Source organism: Pelodiscus sinensis, chromosome 11 (genome assembly GCF_052426305.1).
Source record: "Pelodiscus sinensis isolate ZL-2025 chromosome 11, ASM5242630v1, whole genome shotgun sequence".
NCBI classification, from domain to species: domain Eukaryota; kingdom Metazoa; phylum Chordata; order Testudines; family Trionychidae; genus Pelodiscus; species Pelodiscus sinensis.
In genome coordinates this window covers 42,120,805-42,143,372 of record NC_143062.1, presented here as the reverse complement: position 1 = coordinate 42,143,372, position 22,568 = coordinate 42,120,805, and the positions used below count along the sequence as shown (strand labels likewise).

General features: G+C 37.5%; 1 protein-coding gene across 35 annotated transcripts in view; it reads right to left on the bottom strand.

Annotated features, from left to right (window-relative positions):
- Positions 1–22,568, bottom strand: part of FOXP1 (forkhead box P1) — a 561,728-nt gene that overhangs the window by 354,254 nt on the left and 184,906 nt on the right. The window contains exon 1 of one of the 35 annotated variants that reach the window (XM_075938623.2): positions 19,739–20,477. The exons of 32 other annotated variants lie outside the window; for them this stretch is intronic. The gene's annotated coding sequence lies outside the window, so the exon portion shown is untranslated. Of the gene's footprint in view, positions 1–19,738; positions 20,478–22,568 lie in introns of those variants that run through there. 2 more of the 35 variants (XM_075938622.2, XM_075938619.2) reach the window with 2 other exon arrangements.

Genomic DNA, 22,568 nt, shown 5'->3' with positions numbered 1-22,568 from the left:
TTCAGGTCCATCATTCAGGCATTATATTTGGGGAAGAGATGAAATGATAAGCATATATGTGAATTCATAGCAATGGGCAGTAAGTTGCAATAGATAATGATGATTAACAAATTCATTTGCTATTTGAGCATCATATTTTTGAAATGTATCACTTTGATCTCATGTATTTCGATGCATTCTACTATCATCTGCAATGACTTATCTGCAATGACTACATTTGGTCAAAGTGAAAGGTATTTTAATCCAAATCAGAAAGTGATGTTTCTGCACTTGCACGCTCATTTATAAGATATAATTAACACTTACCATTAATTATTGACTTCAGATTTTGCACAGGCAAATGCATGGGTTTTTGTGCACAAAAACTGGCGTGTAAACATTTTGCCACATTTAAAAATCTGACTCAGGTAACTAAATTTTAGTGTGGGAGCGTTCAAGCTCTGTGGAATTAATTCATCTTTAGCATAAATTCCACTATTTAATATTATCAATTGTTTGTCAGTTAATATCAGGTTTAGAAGAAGCAAATTTGGTTAAAGTCAGGAATAGGTCTTACTGCCTTTATGAAAGCTATAGTTATATGGGTAACACCACATACTTCTACAAGTGACTCTAAAGTGTTATTTGGACTATTTACTAACAAGCTACTGTCATTTTGCTACACGTAAAATGAGGGTGTTCTTGGTTCTGCATAGAATGCAATCTAAAATAGGTTAATACAAACTTAGATGAACACAAATTATTTCAAATAATGGATGAAATATTCACTGTAAATAATGGCCATTTTGTAGAAACAAAACTGGAAATAGCATGGCACACATGACAGAAACCTCTGACACATTAGCTGTATGTTTCATCTCTTAAAAACAGAATTAAAACAGCTCCAGGAAAACCAGAAGCACACTATAGCAAAATGCACAGCACTCACATTAGAATGCATATGTATAAGGTTCCTTGCACATTCCACATGAGCGGAGTTCTCTCCTGACTGTGGACCACCATATCTCCACTTGCCACTCTGGAGATTTATCTTCTAGTGTTCAATTCAACGGGTCTGGCATAGACCCACTAAATCAAACACTGAGGACACCCCTGGTCAGTGCCAGTACTTAGAGTTGTGTACTAGTAAGACCTGGAAGGTCAGCTTACAGACCTGGCCTTAGAAAATAGAAACTGGCACAGGGAATAAACTATGTAAATCCATACAGTTGCTCTGAAAGTGACCACAGGTTTTTGGTAAGCCAAGTTTTCTTCCTTAATTAAGAGTAACATGCACAAAGTCACCGCTGAAAAATTAAATGTGTGTATTTTCATGTAAGCATGAACAGTTTTTTGTGAGGTCCCCAATAACTTATACTTCTGGGGAATTGTATAAGCATATTCTTGTACTGTATGCGAATTTTGCCTTAATACAATGATCATGTGTTGCTCAGAACAGAAATACTACTTCATTTTCTTCAATACATATTAAAGTCGTGTCCTATTAAAAATGGAGCCAACTAAAAAAAATATCTATGAACAAAACATACCTGTTGGTGTCTGTTCCATGACAGTATCGATAGGAAAAAAACCAACTGGTTAATTTGCTTAAACTAAACTACTAAAATTCCTTAGCAGGCTCTGAGACACATGTGGAAGGAGATCTCCCTGTCTGAGCCCACCCAGGTTTAAGGAAGTCAAGGGGTGTTCTCCTGCAAAATGATCTTTAGGGAAGGCAAGTTTGGGTTGATCGGTGCTGGTGTCATTTAAATATGGCATGATCTGTACCCCTATAAAGCTGCTTCTGAACATGCCTATATATGTCAATTTTGCCTTCAAAACTGTAGGACAGAATCAGCCCCCACATGCAGAGAACCCCAAAGTTTGGTTTTTGAACTATCTTGCAAAAAGTTATAGTTTAGGGAAATGCAAATAACTGTTGAGTTGTTCTGTATCAGCTGGGCATATTTTCAGTTCTAGAGTCCATTTATCTAGATCAACCTCCACTGTGGTCTGCACTAGAAAGGTGCGTGGGCAGTCTGGCTCAGTCCAGGCTTATGCCAGGACCCGGCATCAACCTCCACTGCAGCTCTGCACTAGAAGCACTAAGAGCCAGCACAGGTGTTGATGCCGGGTTCCAGCACTAGCCGGGACTGAATGGTAATAGTGCTAGCCTTTATCGATTAATCGTGCAGTCGACTACACAATTAATGAATTGCACACTTCTTAACATCCCTGGTTGGCACATGCAAGAAGCTAAGAAGAGCAATCAAGGCAGGAGTAAGCACGGAGGATAGTGAGGATGCTCAGTCCACCATAAAGCATGTCTCCTGTAGGTCTTTGGTGCCTTCCAGTTGAATTGGGACTTCCTCTTAGTGGAGGTTCCATAGGAAGTAGCTGAAGGCTCATACCAGTGAAAGATGACTCCACTGGCAAACTAGGCACAAAGGTCCAGGGTTTACACTACAGTTGCTTCAGTTGCCCGTTCATATTTTAGATCGTCACACTGCCATCAATGCCACAGGAAACTGAGGCAGGATTTTCTGTCTAACTACAAGACAGATACTATGGAAGAGCGAAGGCTGTGATGCTGGATGAAGCCCAATAACCAGCTAAGACCGTGGCTGTAATAATGTAGCAACAAGAGTGCTGATTCCAGACCTTAGCAGTATCTTGGCAGAATGGACTAAGAGTGATTTAAGATGTAAAACAATCCCAATGAACACATTTAATGATGACAAGGAGAAATCAGAGTAATGGGGCACTGACAATCAGGAGCAATGAAAAAAAAAATCAATGCAGACGTAGCCAGCATGAATTTCCCAGCATCGCTTCCACTGAAGTCAATAAGGTTGCATAAGTGTCACTGAACAGAATTTGACCTAATATGGTAAACACTGAATCAACAATAGACCTTTGTTTTCTATAAATCCTTTACGAAAGATTGTGATTCCCCCTCTCCTCTTTTTGATGTGAACAGGTTACTTAAGCACTTGCCTTATATTAATAGTTTGGTATTTTAAAAGTTATTGTTAAACTACAATAGAGCACATTCCTCTGACAGCTAATGCAAATGTGCACGGGTCATGATGCGGAAGCTGCATTCATGCCTCCTTAGTAGCAAATACTTTACTAATATTGTAACTAAAACACCTACTGCCTACTTTAAAATTAAATTTGCTGACAGGTAAACCGATCAACTGCTCATAACCTCCGGTATTTTCAGAGCTTTTCTTGAGAACAGATAAATGTATATATATTTTTGCATGATTGGCCCTTTCCAAAAGACCGATTTGATGACTGATTATGAATTACTCACCCCCCTCAAAAGGTACAAAAGAAAGTTAATAGCTTGCATGTGAGTGAATGAGACTTTGATGTCTAGTAAGCGTCAGATTTATTCTTTCTGGTCTAATCTAGACTTAAAATAAATGCAAGCACAAAAAAGAATTATGGATTGCTTTCCAAAGATTGAAAACTTCAGGTGTAGAAGAGGAAAGGTGTATAAAGTGGTTTATGATTTCCATAGTCACAAATCATTAGAAATTAATTATTCTTTACCGAAAGAAGAGACTTCTTTATTTCATCAGGACAAGACAGCATCTACAAAAAAACCACTGTTATCATCTTACTCTGAGAGCACACATCTTTGGACAGATTTGTTACAGTCTTCTAGATGCTAATGTGTAAACAGATTGTAAAATTATTTTAGGCCTTATGCATCTTATAATAGGATTTAATGTGTTTAAGAGGCAGACTTATACCTCTTTAACAAAGAGGTTTACAATATGGTAAGAATGTATCACGAAAAAAATACTTCTAAACAGATAAATCCTCTTGGCAAAGGCTGTAATCTTTCAAACTTAATTGGTGAACTCATTAATGAACAACTGCCACTACAAGAAGAAAGACTATTGTCAGAGACTTATCAGGCAATGAGATAACAAACTTAATTATATTGTTTTCAGTGGATTTACATTTGCTTCCTTTGAGGACTCTAGATTTTCTAAACATTTGTTCCTTAACGGTCCCCTCCCTGCACAAAAAAAAAAAAAAAAATCAATTGTATAATGAATTAAAAGAGTGAAATCATCATAGGTCTGGACTGGATGAAGCACAATATAAAAAATTTTGTCTTTATCATCTACTAGTAAAAAGTTATAAGCCTGTGAAGTAGTTAATTTATGAACCATGTTAGTAATTTGTTCATATTTGATCTAAGATTTAGCAAACATGGTTTCCTGGGATATGTGAGGATAATTTGCAGGTCCAGCTTGGCTCCTGAGGGGGCACTAGCTAATTTGACACTATACCATGACATTGATGGCAGGCACACACTAATGACTAAACGACGAGATGCTCCTGTCATCCTGTCGTTTCAGTCAAGTGCAAGTTTTCTTTTATTGCCAAAAAAAAGTACAGAGTGGCTCTACTAATTATTCAGACATGCACTATAATGAGAATCTTAGTGTTTACTTCTAATATACTAACCCACTGACTAAAACTCCCATTTGTCTGATATGGTGGCTGGTTAAAGTTTGTCTTTTGAATAGTAAAATCATAGCTTAAAACTAGGGGGAAAGAATAAAAGGATTTCTACATAAAAGTCAGAAAGTGGCCATTTTGGTTTCAAGATGGTTTATTTTCATTTATTTACACCAAAAGAATAAAAAGTTTAATTTTTTATAGTATTTTTAAACAATATACATATCTTCATAGTATTTTAATGTCTGGTCCAGTCAGGACATAAATTATTTGCTGAAATGGTGCAATAGAGGAAATTTTATCTGCATTCAAGAAGCATATGTAATAAATAGTGTTTTCTGAAGCAAAGCCTTATGCCAAAGAGTTTAGAAATGTTTTAAAATACACACAGATTTATCAGATTTTATGAAGAAAGAATTTAATGAAATCACAGGAATTTGGAGACCATGAGAAAATTACACATGACAAAGTATTAGTGTGGGAGTACATAAAGGAATTTTTAAAAATGGTATTTTCCAGACTCTACCTGTATTTGCCATTTTAGGGTCCAATCCAATACTCAATATGGATTACATTGTAATCTGAAATGAATTCTACATGTAATTCTATTTTTTGAATCATCACAGACTTTCTGCAGAAGACCTGACCACAATCTTGATTAGTTCACAAATAAACAAGTTTCACTATGCTGATTATACAGATTAAGGTCAAGATTTTAAAAAATGACTAGCTGTTTTGGGTGGCTGTCTTCAGACACATTAAAGGGACCGACTTTCAAAAGGTTACGCTCAGCATTTTCTGAAAATCAGGATACTTCATAGTCTCGAGTGGACACCCAAAATGACTAGTCAGTTTTTAAAATCACGGAGTACAACTACTGATTAATTTTAAAACATGAAGTAAACTTGGAAGTGTTATATATATTTGCCGCAAATCAATGTGAAAGCACAGGGAAAGTTTCAATACAACCCCAGATCAGTCTGAAAGTGGTTACCGGTTAATGGCTCCAAGTGTTCTATGTTAACAGATTCAGAGGGGTAGCTGAGTTAGTCTGTACAGGATATATTTAAAAAAACAACAAATAGTATGGTTCTGGACATCCTACACTCCGGTCATCTGAAGAAGTGGGCTGTGCTCACAAAAGCTCATGATACCATCTACATGTTTTGTTAGTCTTTAAAGTGCTACCAGACTATTGGTTGTTTTTTAAGTTTATGTTAACAGAGTTAGTAGTGTCCACATGGTATACCATACTCACATCACAAAATCCACACCTACGTTAGGAACTAATGTGCAGTTTTGTATGGCAGTCTCAGCAGAAGTTCAATCACTGATGTTTGCCCTTGCTGTACCCATTCTCTGGAGCTTCTTAATGGGACATCTTTATTGCTGACTTGCAAAATTAAACATTCTGGAATGGATTGTATTCAACTAAGTTTGCTATCCGGAATTCCATATTGGTAATCAGCCCTTTTTCATGAAGAATAATGCCAGAAATGCCAAGAGGAGACAGATTTTGACCAGCAACCTAATGTTAACCACAGAAGAGCACACAGATACATGGCTTCCAAACCAGTGCATTGGCAAATATTTCACTCGTGCCCAAAGTATTCCATAACTCCATTTTCAAACTGCGTTTATCTTCCCTGGCACCACAAAATGTAGCTGGCTTCCAAGATGAAAATGAAAATAGATGTATCCAGTGTAGGGCTGTCAAGCGATTAAAATTTGTAAATTATGATTAAGCATGCGATTAATCGTGTGCATCTCCCCTTTGAAACGCCACCATGGCGTTCCAACGGGGCAGCACTGCATGGAGCCCAGAATTGGCTGGAGTTCCCAGCTGACCCAGGGCTCCATGCAGCACTGCCCCTTGGAAGTGCCATGGCAGCATTTCCAAGGGGCAGTGCATTAGGAGCCTGGGATCAGCTGGGGACTCCAGTTGATCCCCAGTTCCGCCTGTGCTGCCCCTTTGAAGCGCCGGAGCAGTACTTCAAAGGGGCAGTGCATCATTAACGCCCGCAATTAATACGTTAAAAAAATGAACATGTTAATCCTGTCCTGCTTTAACGCAGGTAAATTGACAGCCAGAATCAAGAGCCAAACATATCAGAGGTACTGGAACAATCTGTATTACAAAGGTGCTGGTTCATTGGCTCTCAAACTGCAAACACTGCATATGATGGAAACTACTTCAAGTCAGGGCATGTGGCAGCACCCCTATTTCCAGCCCTATGAAACAGATAAAACAAATACTCGATACATGCTATTATACGTCACTTAGAAGGTACACAAATTCATCATCAAGATAGTAACTCCAACAGTCTTCTCAGAAATAATTCTGTAAACAATGTGGAGGCAAGCAATGATCAACAAGGGACCCCCTGAATCTCACAGACAAGACTTGTTCACCTCAGGAGAGCTACTTCTTATCTGCATTCAGCTCTTTCAAAAAGAAAAGGAGAATGACTGGAAAGAGAGGCATCCATGTAACTGCCATCAACGCTCAAGCAGCATCATGACTGATCATTCACAGCCACGGGGAAAGTGACGGGTAAATGGTCTACTTTATCAGATTTTGCCAGATGCTGGAGAACAGAAAGACACGTGACAGACTTCCCAGTGAAGAGACACCAGTTCATGGAGGTGGGAAGTAGTGACAGGTGGAGCTGTAGCCACTCTTTAGGAAGGGGGCGGAAGTATATAAAAGTCTACCCTTTTTCTAGGGGTTATGATCTGATAGCAGTCTTGTCAATGAGGACCAAAGCAGAGAACCCACCCTCCTTCCTTCTTGCTCTGTGCCTCCAAAAACAACACTGAAGCAGGTGAGATGTAAAAGGTGTGTGATCCAGTAGGGGAAGCAAAGGAAAAGAAGCACTCTAATAATAACCTCGTAGAATGACAAGGGACTTTGGGGACAGATCAAGATCGGTGACCAAATATGACCCTACCTCTAGGAGAGGTACAGGTTTTCATATCTGATTGTTATAAGCAACCAAACTTATTTCCATCTGCTCCCTGCAGTCAACACCACATGAATTAGCATCTAGTACTGCTGGCCAGCCTGTCTCTCGACCTCATTTTCTGGATTCTTTTCTCTCCACCAGGTTCCCAACTTGTCCTCTCTGCTTATCTGCAGCTGCTGGTGCTCCCTCATTCTCAGATACAGCCCCCAACCAGATCCTGACTCTTCAAAGCAGACAATTAGGGCAGAGCCACAAACATTAAAACTCCATCTTAAACCTAACTGCTAGTTCATATATTAAAAACAAACACAAGAGATTAGGGTTTAATTGCTTGGGTCTTTAAAACTGGCCAAGTTGAATAGGGACACTTTTTGGACCATATGTAACTGTGATCCAACTGGGTATCACATTGAGAAAGGGATGTCCTTTGGTTCTCAGGTTAGTCAAAACCTCCCTTGTCATGCTTCTCTGCACATAAAGGAGTCAAGTCCTTTTTCCCCTCCTCTTCCATGGCAACAAAAGAAACATCATTAATTCATAAGACTCGTATGGATGCCTCTTTATAAGACATACCATTTATCTATTAAAACATGAAAAGGTTATGACAGATTTGCCTCAGTTTTATCATAAAATTGTCAAATTAGCAGGCCATTGGATAAGAAAAAGTAACCAAAGCAACAGTAATGTGTGGTCTTTTCTTTAGGTGTTCCATATCCAAGTTAATATGAAAGAAGCAAAAAATCTACATGAACTCACTTGACCAAAACAGCTATATGAGGCCAGGAAAAATCAGTTTGTAAAACAAATTAACGACAGTCTCACATTTATCTTATATCATCAACATTCAGTCATGACACCAAAGAATTACCACACTACTCTTCAGGTAAAATATTTTGAGTTCAATGTGGCACCAGGCATCAGTGCAGTAGCTCCCAGATCACACCCCTATGTACCTCAAAACCATCTGATAGCAATGATAGGTGAACGCAGCAAGCAATGTTTGGGTTTGACTGTTTCAAAGATTGAGTTTGAAAGAAAGGAAATGGTGTTCTGTGCATTTGCTTGGACCTGCAGAATTCCAGGGACTCTCTTCTTACCAGACTGCAAATCCACTAACATCTGTATAAGAGTGAAACTTTCAAATCCACAATGTGTGAGTGGATAAAAAATTAAGCAAAAAGGTTTGCCATCATCCCTAAGGGTACGTCTAGACTACATGCCTCTGTCGCCAGAGGCATGTAGATTAGGGTACCGGACATAGTAAAATGAAGCGGCGATTTAAATAATCGCCGCTTGGTTTAAATTTACATGGCTGCCGCGCTGAGCCGACAAACAGCTGATCAGCAAAAAGCTTTGTCCCAACATGTACTAGTGTCAACAGTCCTTGTTGGCAGGACAAACACTCCTTGGAGGGGATGGACTTTTTTTTTTTTTTGGTCAGCAAAAGCATGGACAGTGTTTACACTACCTTTTAGCACAGGTTTGTTTGCGGTCTGTGGTGCAGTTTGGGTTTACGTGGGGCCCACAGGTGAGATCCTTTGAACATGGCCTCCACTGGGAACACACTCAACAACAGCGAGGTATCTCCCTGGCGAGGTGAGCACTGAAAGATGCAAATGGACGGGCTGGCTGGAACAGACGGATAAAGGGTGTCAATTTTTCTAGCCCCCAGGGAGGAGGTGCCGGGAGCGCTGGGGCATTGTGGGAAGTGCTTTGTATTCATGTCCGTCAGTGTGAAAGAAGCTATTTGCATATATACGCAACCACACTTACGTGGTGGCCCTCAGCATGTGCTGGGAGTATCTTTGTGGCCCCCGGGGATTCCAAAGTTGAATAGCCCTGTTTTAGCGATATGGCTGCATCGACACAGTAGAGCTGAAAAAAAGCTGTATAGTGTAGACACGCTGTTAGATTTTAGACTTCAGACATACTACCAAAAACAAGTGACATAACCAAAAATTACTTCTTTTTATGCACCTAGAGTTTCTGGGCTTATGTGTATTTTTTTTTAATTATTCAGCCAGCTATATCCACGTACCACAAAAAGGTGATTTGATGCAATAATTACCTGTTACTCTTGACAAGGTAATTAATACAGCGAAATACCACAGTACACTATGTAAACTTAGACCACTATAATTAAAACATACGTCTGTTCAACAAACTGTTCAGTGTGAGAGAGAAGAAAAAACCCTGAGTATGCATATTTTTCCTAACTGGAAAAAATATGGATTGAATTTGCCCCTTTAATAGGCTTTCCTATTACAGAAAAGTGATAATTTGTAAGGGCTAAAGAACAATAGGAACAATGTAAAGTGATGCAGATATTTTTATGTATCAAATGCAAAGTGTAAAATAACTGACACACTCACATTAGGGTGGTTTTTATTAATCATTCAAAAATATAACATAGAATGATATAGTTTAGGAATCATATTCTTTTGAGTTATATAGGAATTACAAGGTTAGAGCACTCCCTTGGATTTTCTGGCTTGTGCTGTTTTCCAAAATCCACAATTAAAGACACTTCCTTACAGAATTGTTGGGGGAATACAATAATTCCCTCCCTAGCCCTAGGGTACGTCTAGACTACATGCCTCTGTCGCCAGAGGCATGTAGATTAGGCTACCAGACATAGGAAAATGAAGCGGCGATTTAGATAATCGCCGCTTCATTTAAATTTACATGGCTGCCGCGCTGAGCCGACAAACAGCTGATCAGCTGTTTGTCGGCTCAGCGCAGCACCCATGTAAATTTAAATGAAGCGGCGATTATTTAAATCGCCGCTTCATTTTCCTATGTCTGGTAGCCTAATCTACATGCCTCTGACGACAGAGGCATGTAGTCTAGACGTACCCTTAGATACACACCAAACTGAACTAATGGTTTGTACTTTTCTTGGAAATTGATAAACAGCAATGCCAGTAGAAAAGGCATTCTCAAACTTTATGATGGCATCAGATGCTTTGTTTCTAGATAAAGCCACCACATCACACGACAGTTAAGTGAGAACAGAGAAATCAACGCATAGTACTAATGAAAAAACAAGGTAATCAAAACCAAAAGGCTCCTTGTTCAAGAATATATCTACTCAGCACATACCATCCATGTACACACAGAACAGAAAAAAGGGTGTGAGAAAAAGAATTTAGACTGCTGTATCTTAGACATATAAGTGACCTTTACAGAGTAAAGTCTAAGAGGGTAGCCATCTTCTTAGTCTGTAACTTCAAAAACAACAAGTAGCCCTGTGGCACCTTAGAGACTAACAAATATATATATATAGCGCATCATGAGCTTTCTCTGCATTAGTCCATACTAAAGTTCTAAGCAACACTCCAGGTTAACAGTTAATACTTATCTTCCAGCTCAACATCTATTACTGCTGTTTCTCCATAATAAAACCTTGAAAAGTTTGTGGTTTGTAGTAGCACCTGAATATAATGTAATTTTATTTGCAGAAATTGATAATGGATAAGAAAACATCACAAGGCAGAGCATAAAAGACTCAAGTGATTCAGAGACAAAAACGTAATGACTGATCGTCTTATTTTATGATAATATGGTTTCTCTGTATCCAAGAAATGGCCAGTATTCCATGCTCTCTGCCTCCAGTGAAACTCCCAGAAATGCAGCCAAGAACCTACTGGTTGAATATATGCATTTTGAATCTCCTGTTGGACATCCTTCCACTGTAGGAACCACCACAACTCATAAGTACTACTAAAGAGAAACAAGGGCTTGTGTGATGTTTCAGGAGCATCAAAAATACTTAACTCTTCTCACTCTCCAGTCAGAAGAGAATTTTAAAGTTTGCTACCCCAAAGAATTCTAAAAAGATAGCTTGTAAGAAAGCAGAGTCCTGGAGGAGGGTAGCTCAGTGGTTTGAGCATTGTCCTGCTAAACCCAGGGTTGTGAGTTCAATCCTTGCAGAGGCCATTTGGGGTAAAAATTTGTTGGGGAGTATGGTACTTGGTCCTGCTGTGAAGGCAGGGGACTGGACTCAATGACCTTTCAAGGTCCCTTCCAGTTCTAGAAGATAAAAAAATTAATGGAGATTGCCTTTTTTTGAAGAAGAAAGCTTTTAGAAGTATTTAGAGTCCAAATCCTCTGCTGCTAATGTGACCTTTAATAATTCTCTTCCCTCATATTGAGGAAATATGATTGGACCTGGGATAGACAACACAGCAGAAGATTGGTTGGAAAGAGAAAATTAACAAAAAGGAACAGAAAGAGGCTTCTTTGACAGCTTCCAAAGCCATCTCAAATGAGAGTGCTTGATTAGGGCATCTAAACATGACTTAAGAACGGGTATCCTCCAGGTTTATTATGCAGTTCCCCCGAGCACTGGTAGTTGCACAAGTGAATTACGTGGCCAACAATGCAACATACCCAACAGGCAGACGAAGAACATAAGTCTCGTCGGAATGACAGCCATTTCTAGGCATCACTTTTTTGATGGAAGGCCTGCTAAAAGCATCCCTTTCATTCCAGATCTGAACTGAGATATCCAAAGGACAGAAAGGATCCCAGATACAGTCCTCCCACTAAGCACATGGTGGTGAAGGGGGCGGGGGCTGCAGAAGACTTGTTTGTACTACAACCTTCTCCATAAGAGGAATTTTTTTTCCTATATCCCTGGGGGTGAAAAGAACAGCCCTGACATTTGACTGAAGTGCAGGAGGGAGCAGAAATGTGCAACTAAAGGTACTCATTCAAAGGCAGAAAGGGTATCAAGGACAGAGAACACTAAAGAGCCCAAGGACCAGAAGGTTTTTGCTTTTGTCCCACTGGTGCAGCTATGTGTCAGACTGGAAGCATGAAGGAGCAGAAGCGCTTTCCCATTTGTTCTTTCCATATTGTTTGCAGCCATCTCTAGCTACAAGCAATGAACACACTGGCACTATTGTGTCACTTGAACATGATTAGTACCCCGAAAGGACAGCATGCATACATCCACTGCAAAACATCTCTTTGCAAACCACCACCACTCAGTTACTTGGACTAGTGCTAACACCTAGTTTCCGGATCAAATATTTAATACTGCTGTTGCTACAGCAACATGTCTTAAACTTCATTACTTCAACTAAAAGCTGGTTACAATATAATTTAGAAAAGCAACTTAAAGCTTCTGTTTTGGCTATAGTGATTTTTCTTTTAAATATGAGGTACAAGGGGAAGACAGATTTTGGCAGCTACCTCAATAACTGCTACCCAGCAATTTTATGTACCGTAAAATATTATATATTGATATATAGAATGTATACATAAAATTGATGGGTAACAGTTATTGAGGTATTATGTACATCTTCATTATTCCCCTCATATTAACTTATTTCCTTAATATTTAAAATGTTGAAGCTTTTTCTTTTCCTAACTTGATTCTTATCTTTCACAGACTTTTGTCTAGGGGTATGCAATGATTCTATGCTGCTCCATTATCTTTCTTCGCGAAGTATTTCTGCGATTAAAAAAAAACACACCTTAATTCCATTCACCAACCACTTAGTGCAATGCCAGAAAGTGACTGAGAAGTTTAGTGAGATCCACAACACTTACCATTTCAGAAAAATTATTCTCTCTTTCATGCTTACAAATGAATTAGAACGAATAATAAAATTCATTCCTTAGATTTTTGTTCAGTATGGTGTAAAAGTGCTTTACACATATAATTAAGCCGTAAGTTGAGGAATGCTTTTTCTATTCATATTTTAATTATTCATCAGGTACAGCATTGTTTTACTGTATTAAATGTTTGATGTACAGAAAAGCCTATTCTTTCAGAAGTATAATTTCATCCTCAGTTCATTTATATTCTTTTTAAGAGTAGCTAAAAAGAATTCTGCTAAATCTTTTAATGTGATATTCTTTGTTGCTGAGAAAATTCAGTCTGTTTTTTCTTAAATTTTAACTCTGTTTTCTTAAAGTTAATTATTTAGATGATTCCAACAATACGTTATTACTGTTGTTGAGTCATATAGACATTATTTGACTTGTGTTACAGTTCATCTCCCTCCACCCTCTCTCTCCTTTCTCATATGGTTGGGATTCTGTAAGAAAACATACTTCGCTAGAACTCACCTCATTTTAAGTTAGCAATTCAGCAAATCGAGTTTAATTTTTTTTAGTATATAACTCTTATGAAAATGGCTATACGATTTAATTATTTATTTCATATAATTTAATTGTAGTCATTGAAATCGGAATGGGATGCCAACACCTCAGGCAGACTTGTGCCGACATTTAACTTATATAATTAAATATAAAGGTAGGGAAACAAAAACAGTAAGTGTTAGTTTCAAGTTTTATAATACATATATTTCTTTATGTACCTCTCATTGCTTCAGGATCTGTCAGGGTAAAAACCACATAAGCTAACAATACTGGAGCTATAGAAATCTGGTCTTTCCCCCATTGAAAATTGATAGGAGTTTTGTCATTGGCTACACATGGAGCAGAAATCATCTTGAAAACCAAGATTTTGAAAACTAACAGCCTCGTGTTAGGATCCTAAACAGTGATCCGATTTCCAATAGTGCTGTGAACTCAGCACCTTCCACTGATTTCAGGGGTATTAGGCAGGTTTTAGGAACTGAATTCCACACCACCAAAAGATGCACAAAAGGGATCAAGGAAAGGAACCTTAAAAAGATCATCTGTTTTAAACAACACAGGCTTGGTATAAATTTTCTAAGTACCTAACGCATGCCAAAAGTCACTCAATACAAAGCAAGTACATGTACATGAAAATGGCAGGTGTGTAACAGGTTGCTCAGAACACCTGAAAATTAAGTGATATGGGCATGCATTAAGAAAAAAGTGTGTGCAGTTTTTCTAATGCAATACAAACTAGCAGATTTGAAAATCTGGACCTATATGCCTATATATATTGGGACACAAATAGGCATCATCAGAGGTGCTAGAACAATTTTTTATAGTGGGGATGCTGAACGTGGAAACCACACAATTTTGTTGTTATTACTTCAAGCCAGGGATTGCTGCTGCCTCTGTAGAACCCCACAATATTATGGCCTACAGATAAAAGGCTCAGTGAATACTATATGGTCAAGCCCTTGCTTGCTATATGAGACTCTATCTTTGTAACTTATTATTTACAGTCTATTTAGTTCATTAATTAGGTCTTATTCTAACTCACTCTGATTTGTCTTATGTAATGCAAAGGGTCTCTACCCACATTATGCACTAGACAAGTTGTTATCTTTTTATATAAAAACAGCAGTCTGGTCCTCTTGGGCACTAGCAGGGTCCTCACACCTCAAGCATTCTGAGAGACAAAACAAGCTGAGATAGCTTTCTTTTTTACTCATTCGGCATTGTCCATATCATCCTGGGTCAAATTTTACATTCAAATAGGCATGCAGAAAACCTACTGAAAACAAGTGTGGGGGTTATATGTGACATTTGACAATATCATTTTTAAACGCCTCACAGATATCCTCACATCTCAAATTGCTAAGTGATGGTCCCCCTCTCGCTCCTTCTTCTGAATCTCCGCTATAAAGTCCAATCAGCTTTCAACATAAAAAGGATTACAACTCCTATCTCCCTCAGCAGTGCTGTTACTATGAAAAAAGCAGGTGTGATTCCCCAAGTACACATATGGACAACTATTACAAGACGAAATATGCACTCAATGATAGTCAAGGTAGAACAGTAGGTGAATATGCTAACGGTGTGATAGAACATTTGGAGGCCTAACATGAAACCTGGTTTGCATCACAAGTGAAAAGAGTTTAATGCTCTCAATATAGCTTCACACCAGGCATGTCCAAAGTCCAGCCCGGGGGCCAATTGCGGCCCGTTTTCCGGTTTAATACGGCCCCACAGGTAATTTGGCATTATCTATCTTTTATGGCCCCCAACGAATCCATATGTATTGAGATGAATACATTGTAAAATCTCAGTTAATGTCAGTTGGTCTAAATCAGTTATAAATATATTTGGACACAACATGTATACTTGGTGTTATGTTCCTGTTCATATTTTTTGAACTTAAAAGTTGACAGACAACCTTTATTACCAATAATATGTAATGTACTTTACAATGTTCCTGACATATATTTCAGCTTCCTGGATTTTTTTTCATCTGGCCTTCAGATAGGAAAGGCAGAGTGATTTAACACCTGTTTAGATTTGTCATCCATGTGACGAAATGAAAAGTATGCCATTTGCAATAAACTTTGCATAAAATAGTTAATTTGCATTTAATTTTAATGGTTCAAAGAATGTCAGGCAAAATGGTCAGCCCTCACGCATGTTCACTTCATCAAATCTGGCCCTCTTTGAAAAAAGTTTGGACACCCCTGCTTTACACTGACCATGCCAAAAATTTCACCAACCTTTGGGCAAGTGTGAGTTGTCCCAGAATATATTATACCTGGCTACCAGTGTTTTCTGTCTCACTTTTGCAAACACTGAAACCCAGCCATCTCACAAAACTAATTCTACTGAAATATACATAATAGACTCACAAAAAATGAGGAAGCATTTTACACCTGAGAGCATCAATTCTTGAGATATCATACTCATCACCCATCATTATATGTTATAGGCTCAATAACCACAAGTCCATGATCACAACAAAGGAGAATATACCCGTTTCCATTCATTTTAAAATCCCTTGATCATTCTCTAGAGGACGTTTCTGCCTCTGTCATTGAGAAAGTTAATATAGCTAGAGACACAGAATAAGATTCATCAGTTAGATTCATCAACAGGCTATACTGAAATCAAAGAAATGAAACTGAAAATAAAATGTACCAATTTAACCATTATTTTAAAGACAATAGTACCTTTAATACACCACTTTAATTCTACCTCCAGCTGTATTTATAAATATATATCTAGGACGCATTATACATAGGAATAAAAATAACCATAAGAAATGAGAAAATGGAATGTCATCTTGCTTTTTAATACCTTTCTTCTTCACCTTTCTATTCAGCTCTATTCTGTTACCAATAAGTATGCAGTAATCTCATGCTGTTTCCAGTACCTGCCTTCATCATGGGTTATTGAAATACAAAAATTACATAATCCAATTTTTCAATGCTTTGCTCATATTTAAAAATTACCTGCAGTCAGCATCAAAAACTGATGGCTCTGTTTAGCAAGAATTCACACTGGGGAACATTTTTTCCCTTCATGTTTATGACAAAGTTTTGGTGTGTGATGACTGTTAAGTGTAGGAAGGCTCTAAACTCCTATTGCTTTTTTTGTTCATTTGAACTATAACACTCCCTTTTATCATCTTCATAAATGTAATTACTTTTACTGCAGGATCTGGCTCAAATAGCATACACTTTCTTCAGGCACAGAAGAGTTTTAAAAGGCTCAATATTAATATTATTATGGCCTTTACTGAACTTAAGGAGTGGCATTCAGTTTATTATACTGGAAGGTAACTGTTGACACATACGCGTTTCTAAGGGGTCCTTGGAAAGAAGTGGCAGCAGTTACAACAAATTAACAGCATACAATAAAAATGCCATAAACATGCAGCATACATAATAAATCCAATCAAGTCTACAAGCCTCGCAGATAAAAATGAATAATGAGCACTGTCTCTGAAAATAAAAAATAAGTTTCTCAAACACTGCAGTTCATCACGGCAACATACTTTTGCCTCTAAATCTAAAAATACAAATTAAGTGATTTTTATATGAACAGCATTGTGCATAATGTATTTACTTTCTCATTTCCCTTTTCCACCCCACCTCCAGCTTGTGAAAATAGGGAAACTATTACAGCAAAGCTTCTTTTGTGATGATTTTTTTAAGAGTTCTGTAATGTATTCTTGGTGTTTAGACAGATGTTAACGGAGTCGTGTTTAGCAAAACAAAACTAGTATCCCTGAACTGACCGAACAAAAATACCACAGAACTTATGGTAACTGTTGCTCAATAATTTATTGGCTGACTGCATTAATTTCCTGAATCTGATCTGTTTCTAATTCTAACAACTGAGGTTGGGATCTGAAGTTAATAACCAAAAAAGATGCATTCTGAAGTTTGAGAAATGTAGATAGAACTGCAGAAAATAAGGTTATGCAAAAAGGAAGCAAATGGAGTTCTAGACATCATCCTTCAGCTTGTCAAATTGCAGTGTGAAATCACTTTTTGCTGTACCTGGTTAGCGACTCCAGAAGGAACTGTTCGAGTCGGAAGGGTAACCAAGAAAAGAAAGATTTAATGATCAAAAATATAAATTTAAAAATAAAGCCATCAAATCACATTCCCAACTAGATTAACCAGGAGGGAAGGTTGGGAGGAGAGACAAAGGACTTCCTTAAACATCTTTCTGTAGGATAGGTGTAAAGCCATATGGGTAAATGGTAGTAATTATAACAGAGAATAATTCAGAATAACTATTTAGGTAACAAGGATTTTCTTGAAATCCTCACAACAGAAAATCCATTTTTGATCATTCTTTTTGCAATAACTTGCATAACTTCAATAATTACAGATTTTTAATTTTTATACATCCAAAAGAGCATGAAGGGAAAACCATAAATTATATACTAACTCCAGCTGTTAAATGTTGGCATTTTGTCTTTAAAAAAAGTTCAAAATCTGTTTCCTTAAACCAAGGAAATGTGGAAAAAGGCCATCCTGCCAGTGGAAACATTCAACAGCAGAAAGCTCATGCTGCGGTTTCTTGCCGAGGCAGCAAACTTCTCTAAAAGGGAAGTTACTGCCAACTCAAATACTGTTTGCTTTCACACCCAAGAACAAACTGTGTGCATGCTGAAGGCTTCCTGAGGGCTCAGTGCAGCTGGAGCATGCTGAATAAAGGTAACTAATGTCAAAGCTACTGTAAACTTGTTCTCGTTTTTCTATCAGTAAGCTATCATCAGTGCAAACAAGATTATTCTGCCACTCCTCCTAAAAAGGGAACAAACCTGTATCTACTGTAATTTAAACTATGTGTGCATGTGAGTGTTTGTAAAAGTGTAAGACAAGTCAGAAACCCAAAGGGGCTTGTCTGTAAAAGTGTTCTAGTTTAGTTAGGAGGATAAGTCAGGCTCAGATTCACAACCATAGTAAATGATGAATTTCCATCTCTCTACACAATATGCAACAGGGTTACTCTACCAAAGCAGGAAATGCGAAGGGAGGGTTTCACTGAGACTTTACAAATTAAAGCCAGAAAGTACTGCCAAAGCAAACATAATTACAGGGAGGGTTCAGCTCTGAGGAAGATCCACAGGGAGATCAGTGTCCCGATCAGTGACCGTCACATTCACTACAAGCGAGACTGCACAAGATTAGTGAGCACTTGCTCACACAAGCAGTCTGACTGAGATCAACAGGAGTTACTCATGTGAGCAAGTGCTCACTACGATGAGTCAGAGTTGCACAATCTAACCTCGTGCATACTAGAGAAAGCAGCACAGAGCAGAAAGCAATGTATCATGTTTAAAAACTGGAACATGAAATAGTATTGCTATGCTAAAACTATTCCTTAAATTAAAAGCCAAACTATTGCATTGACTGAATTTTTTTTTTTTGGACATGCTTTAAAAGCCGTATTGAAAAATAAGGGCTACAGTGACAGCATAAGATAATAGTAATTACATCTACCAATCCACTTTGAAATCAATAGTTATGTTATTTTGAAACACATATGAAATGCAATGTAGGAAACGATACAAGATCCAGACATCTAAGGAAAATGAAATGTTATCAAATCCTGCCTTTCCTTTCCTAGCCAGCTGGCACGCCCAGAATCAAACAGAGTTAATCATTTTAAGGAAGAATCCTTTTCAAAGTAGAAAGTCACACTGTTTATTCCAGAACTCCTACTCAATACTATTTTTTTCTGTGTGCTAGTGCCTAGCACAACACACTAAAATGGCATAAGGCATAAATGTATCTTTATGAAAGAAACCATGAGCCCTTTGCAAATGAAGGATTCTAAACACTATCCAACTGTCGTGACACAATTTTAACTCAAATAAGACTCTACAAAGTTAACCATACTATGACCGTAGTACTTTAACACACACACACACACACACACACACACACACGAGAATGCACGCACAGTCTTACAATGTTGATAGCCAGCTGTCTTCCCACAGTTTTTAAATTTAAGCAAAAAGTTATGGTTTACAAATCAGATTAAAGCAGGTCAAACTGTACATTAGAAATACCATTATTTCCAAATGAGAAAAAGAATTATTTGCCTCCTGTTTCCTGAAGACGACTGTCATATAATAAAGGTGCTTTCGCCCTGTTTTTGTGATGATTGATGTTGTGTCATTTCTTTCTTTCATCACTCCCTACCTTGTCTGGTCGCTGGTGGAAAACCAGGAAGCCACAGATACACATTTCAGTCTTTCACTTTTTCAGGCCACAATTCTCCAATGCCAGGTTGCTGCCAATGTCCTTGCAACCAATGGTAAACAGGCCACAAGGTTCAAGTTAACTGCAGAGTGTTACTACACTGAACATCTGGTCATGAATGAACGGATTGCCCACTAACTCTCAGCATTGGGCAGCTGATGAAAAATTCAACATTTTCCTTGTTGGCACAGTTGTTTTGGAGAATTCTCTAGAGCTTCCTGAATTATATTAAGAAAATTTCACTGCAGCAATCTATATCTGTGAGAACAGCTGGTGCTGAAAGGGATCTGCTGCTCTCTGTGTGCTGGGGGACTTCGTGTTGGATCATGCTACTTTTACTACATTTGTCCTTGAAAACTTAGCACTACCTCTGAGGTCCTAATAAAATAAAGTGGCAGGAATGTTACCTTACAGTTGCCCAAGAACACTGGACAAAAGAGTATTAACACAAAGAATTATGCAGCTAATGGTCAATTATAGAATGAAACAGGCCACACACTAGATATTAAAGCTTGCTTAGAAAAGTTCAGATAAATTAGAATAGTCCCTAAGTTTGGTACCATTCTGTTCCCTCTGCCAATATTTTCTCCACTGAAGCTCAGAAATCTGCCCTGATATATTCAAGATCCAATGGTTGGAATCTTTCTCTATTACATTATAAAGGTAGGATTTAAAATTTTGCAAAATCCCTTGTTAAACTTCACTGTACTATAACACAAACCAGAATCAATCTTACATTATATGATAAATTCAGCTAATCACTGAACATGAAATCAACAACACTCATAAGAAAAACACTATGCCTTTCAAAATTTAAAATGTTTTCAATAAAATAACTTCTTGATAGTGTGGTAGTATAATGATATAGCTTGTATATTTTTTATTTTTCTTTTTTTAAGGAAGTGGTAAACTTAAGGCATGCTAAATTTAGGCTATTATCTATGCAGCATAAATTTCACTTCTGTGTATAAATGCTAACTTGCATATTTCTCCATGGTAACTAAACTATGATTAAAACAACAGTGAAACCAGCTTTTAAAGCCACCTGTTTAACTAGGAACAACCTAATTTACAAAAATACTTAAACTTCAGAAATTTCACGGGACTCTACATAACGCTTTTCCCAGTAGAAAGCTCACTTTGCCATGATCATATAATTGTAACATACTTGGCTTTCGTTAAGAAAAAAAAAGAATGATTACCAACCAGTGTCATTTTTTTCATGCATTGTTCAGCATAACACAAGTGGTATTTAAGATTATAAAGAATAAGACTCTAATCACCCTTTCCGAAAAGCAAGTTATTTTGCTCCTTTGAAGGGATTAATTTACCTAGAAAGGATCTTCATGTTTTACAAAAGGAAGAAATGAAAGAAATGAGAAAATCCCCAAACTGAAATTCCGATTAGATATGGTATGACACCTTCAAAACTCTTTTTTTTCTGATGAGATATCCTTGTAATATATTAATAAAGAAATTGACAGTTTTATGGGTCAAATTAAGGAAAGTATTATAATATAGCCAAGAATAGTAAAACTATAGGTACGAGCAATACTTAATTATAAAGCATAAAAATAGATTTGAATATGAATCATTTTTAACCATAGAATTAAGTATTTAAATACTGAAAACCCCATGAAGTAGAAATGTAATCATAATAGGTCAGGTTTGGTGTGAAATACATGACTCATATTCATGACACATATCCAAAAATGCCTTATATTAAAAATTTTATTATAATCAAAAACTGATCACCATCCATTTTGTCTAGGGGTTTCACATGATGTAATGTCTAAAGCCAAGTCTCTAGATTTTAATAATAACAACTGCACTAGTCTCACAGTAACGAGTCGTAAAATGTTCAGAGTCTATTTCATTTACACTTGCCCATCCAATGTCATATACGAAGGAACAAAGGATGCTAATTAGATAACAATGGTATTAACAATGTCTACAAAAATGGATGTTCAAACCAATTCTTGCTATTAACAGCCCTTTCAGGATAGCAGAATAGACATCTAAAGTCATATTTAATATAGTTAAAGCATTTGCTTCTAGAAGGCACTCGAAGCAGACCTTGATGCCACACAGACCTGTGTGTGTGCTTAACTTTACATACTAGAAGTAAGCCCACTGAGTTTAAGAGGGCTGCTCATATATCAAATTAAGCACATGTATGAGTCCTTGAAGAATGGGGCCTAAATTCAAAGAGTTCTTCCACAGAAACTTTATCTGATTTCACTACATAGACCTACTTTCATCCCCAGATTTGAACATTTCCTTGCGATTTATTACTTTGTGACTTATTTCATTGGCTAAACTCAGCTGAGTAGTCTTTTTCAGTGTTCTCATGATGAGAAGAGGGGTTAACATTGTTATTTAAACATTTTAGATCTCTACCTAACCCCCAATCAAATTTATAATTGTTTAATTATAACTGAAATAAACTATTTTTTCCACATCATCAATTTGTTTACTCTGTGTGTTTGTCGGCACTTTGGGTATGTCTAGACTACATCCCTCTGTCACCAACTAATCCTGTAAACCTCGTTGCACGAGGCATAAGGGATAGATCAGAAAAGGCTTTCCTTGCCAACCGATCCCCATCTAGACTGCCGCTTTTTGCCAGCAAATTGCCGCATCGGCAAAAAGCGGTGGCCATTTTTATTCTAATGAAGCGCGGGATATTTAAATCCCTGCTTCATTAGCAATTTCAGTATGTCTAATTTACATCCCTCTGGTGACAGAGGGATGTAGTCTAGACATACCC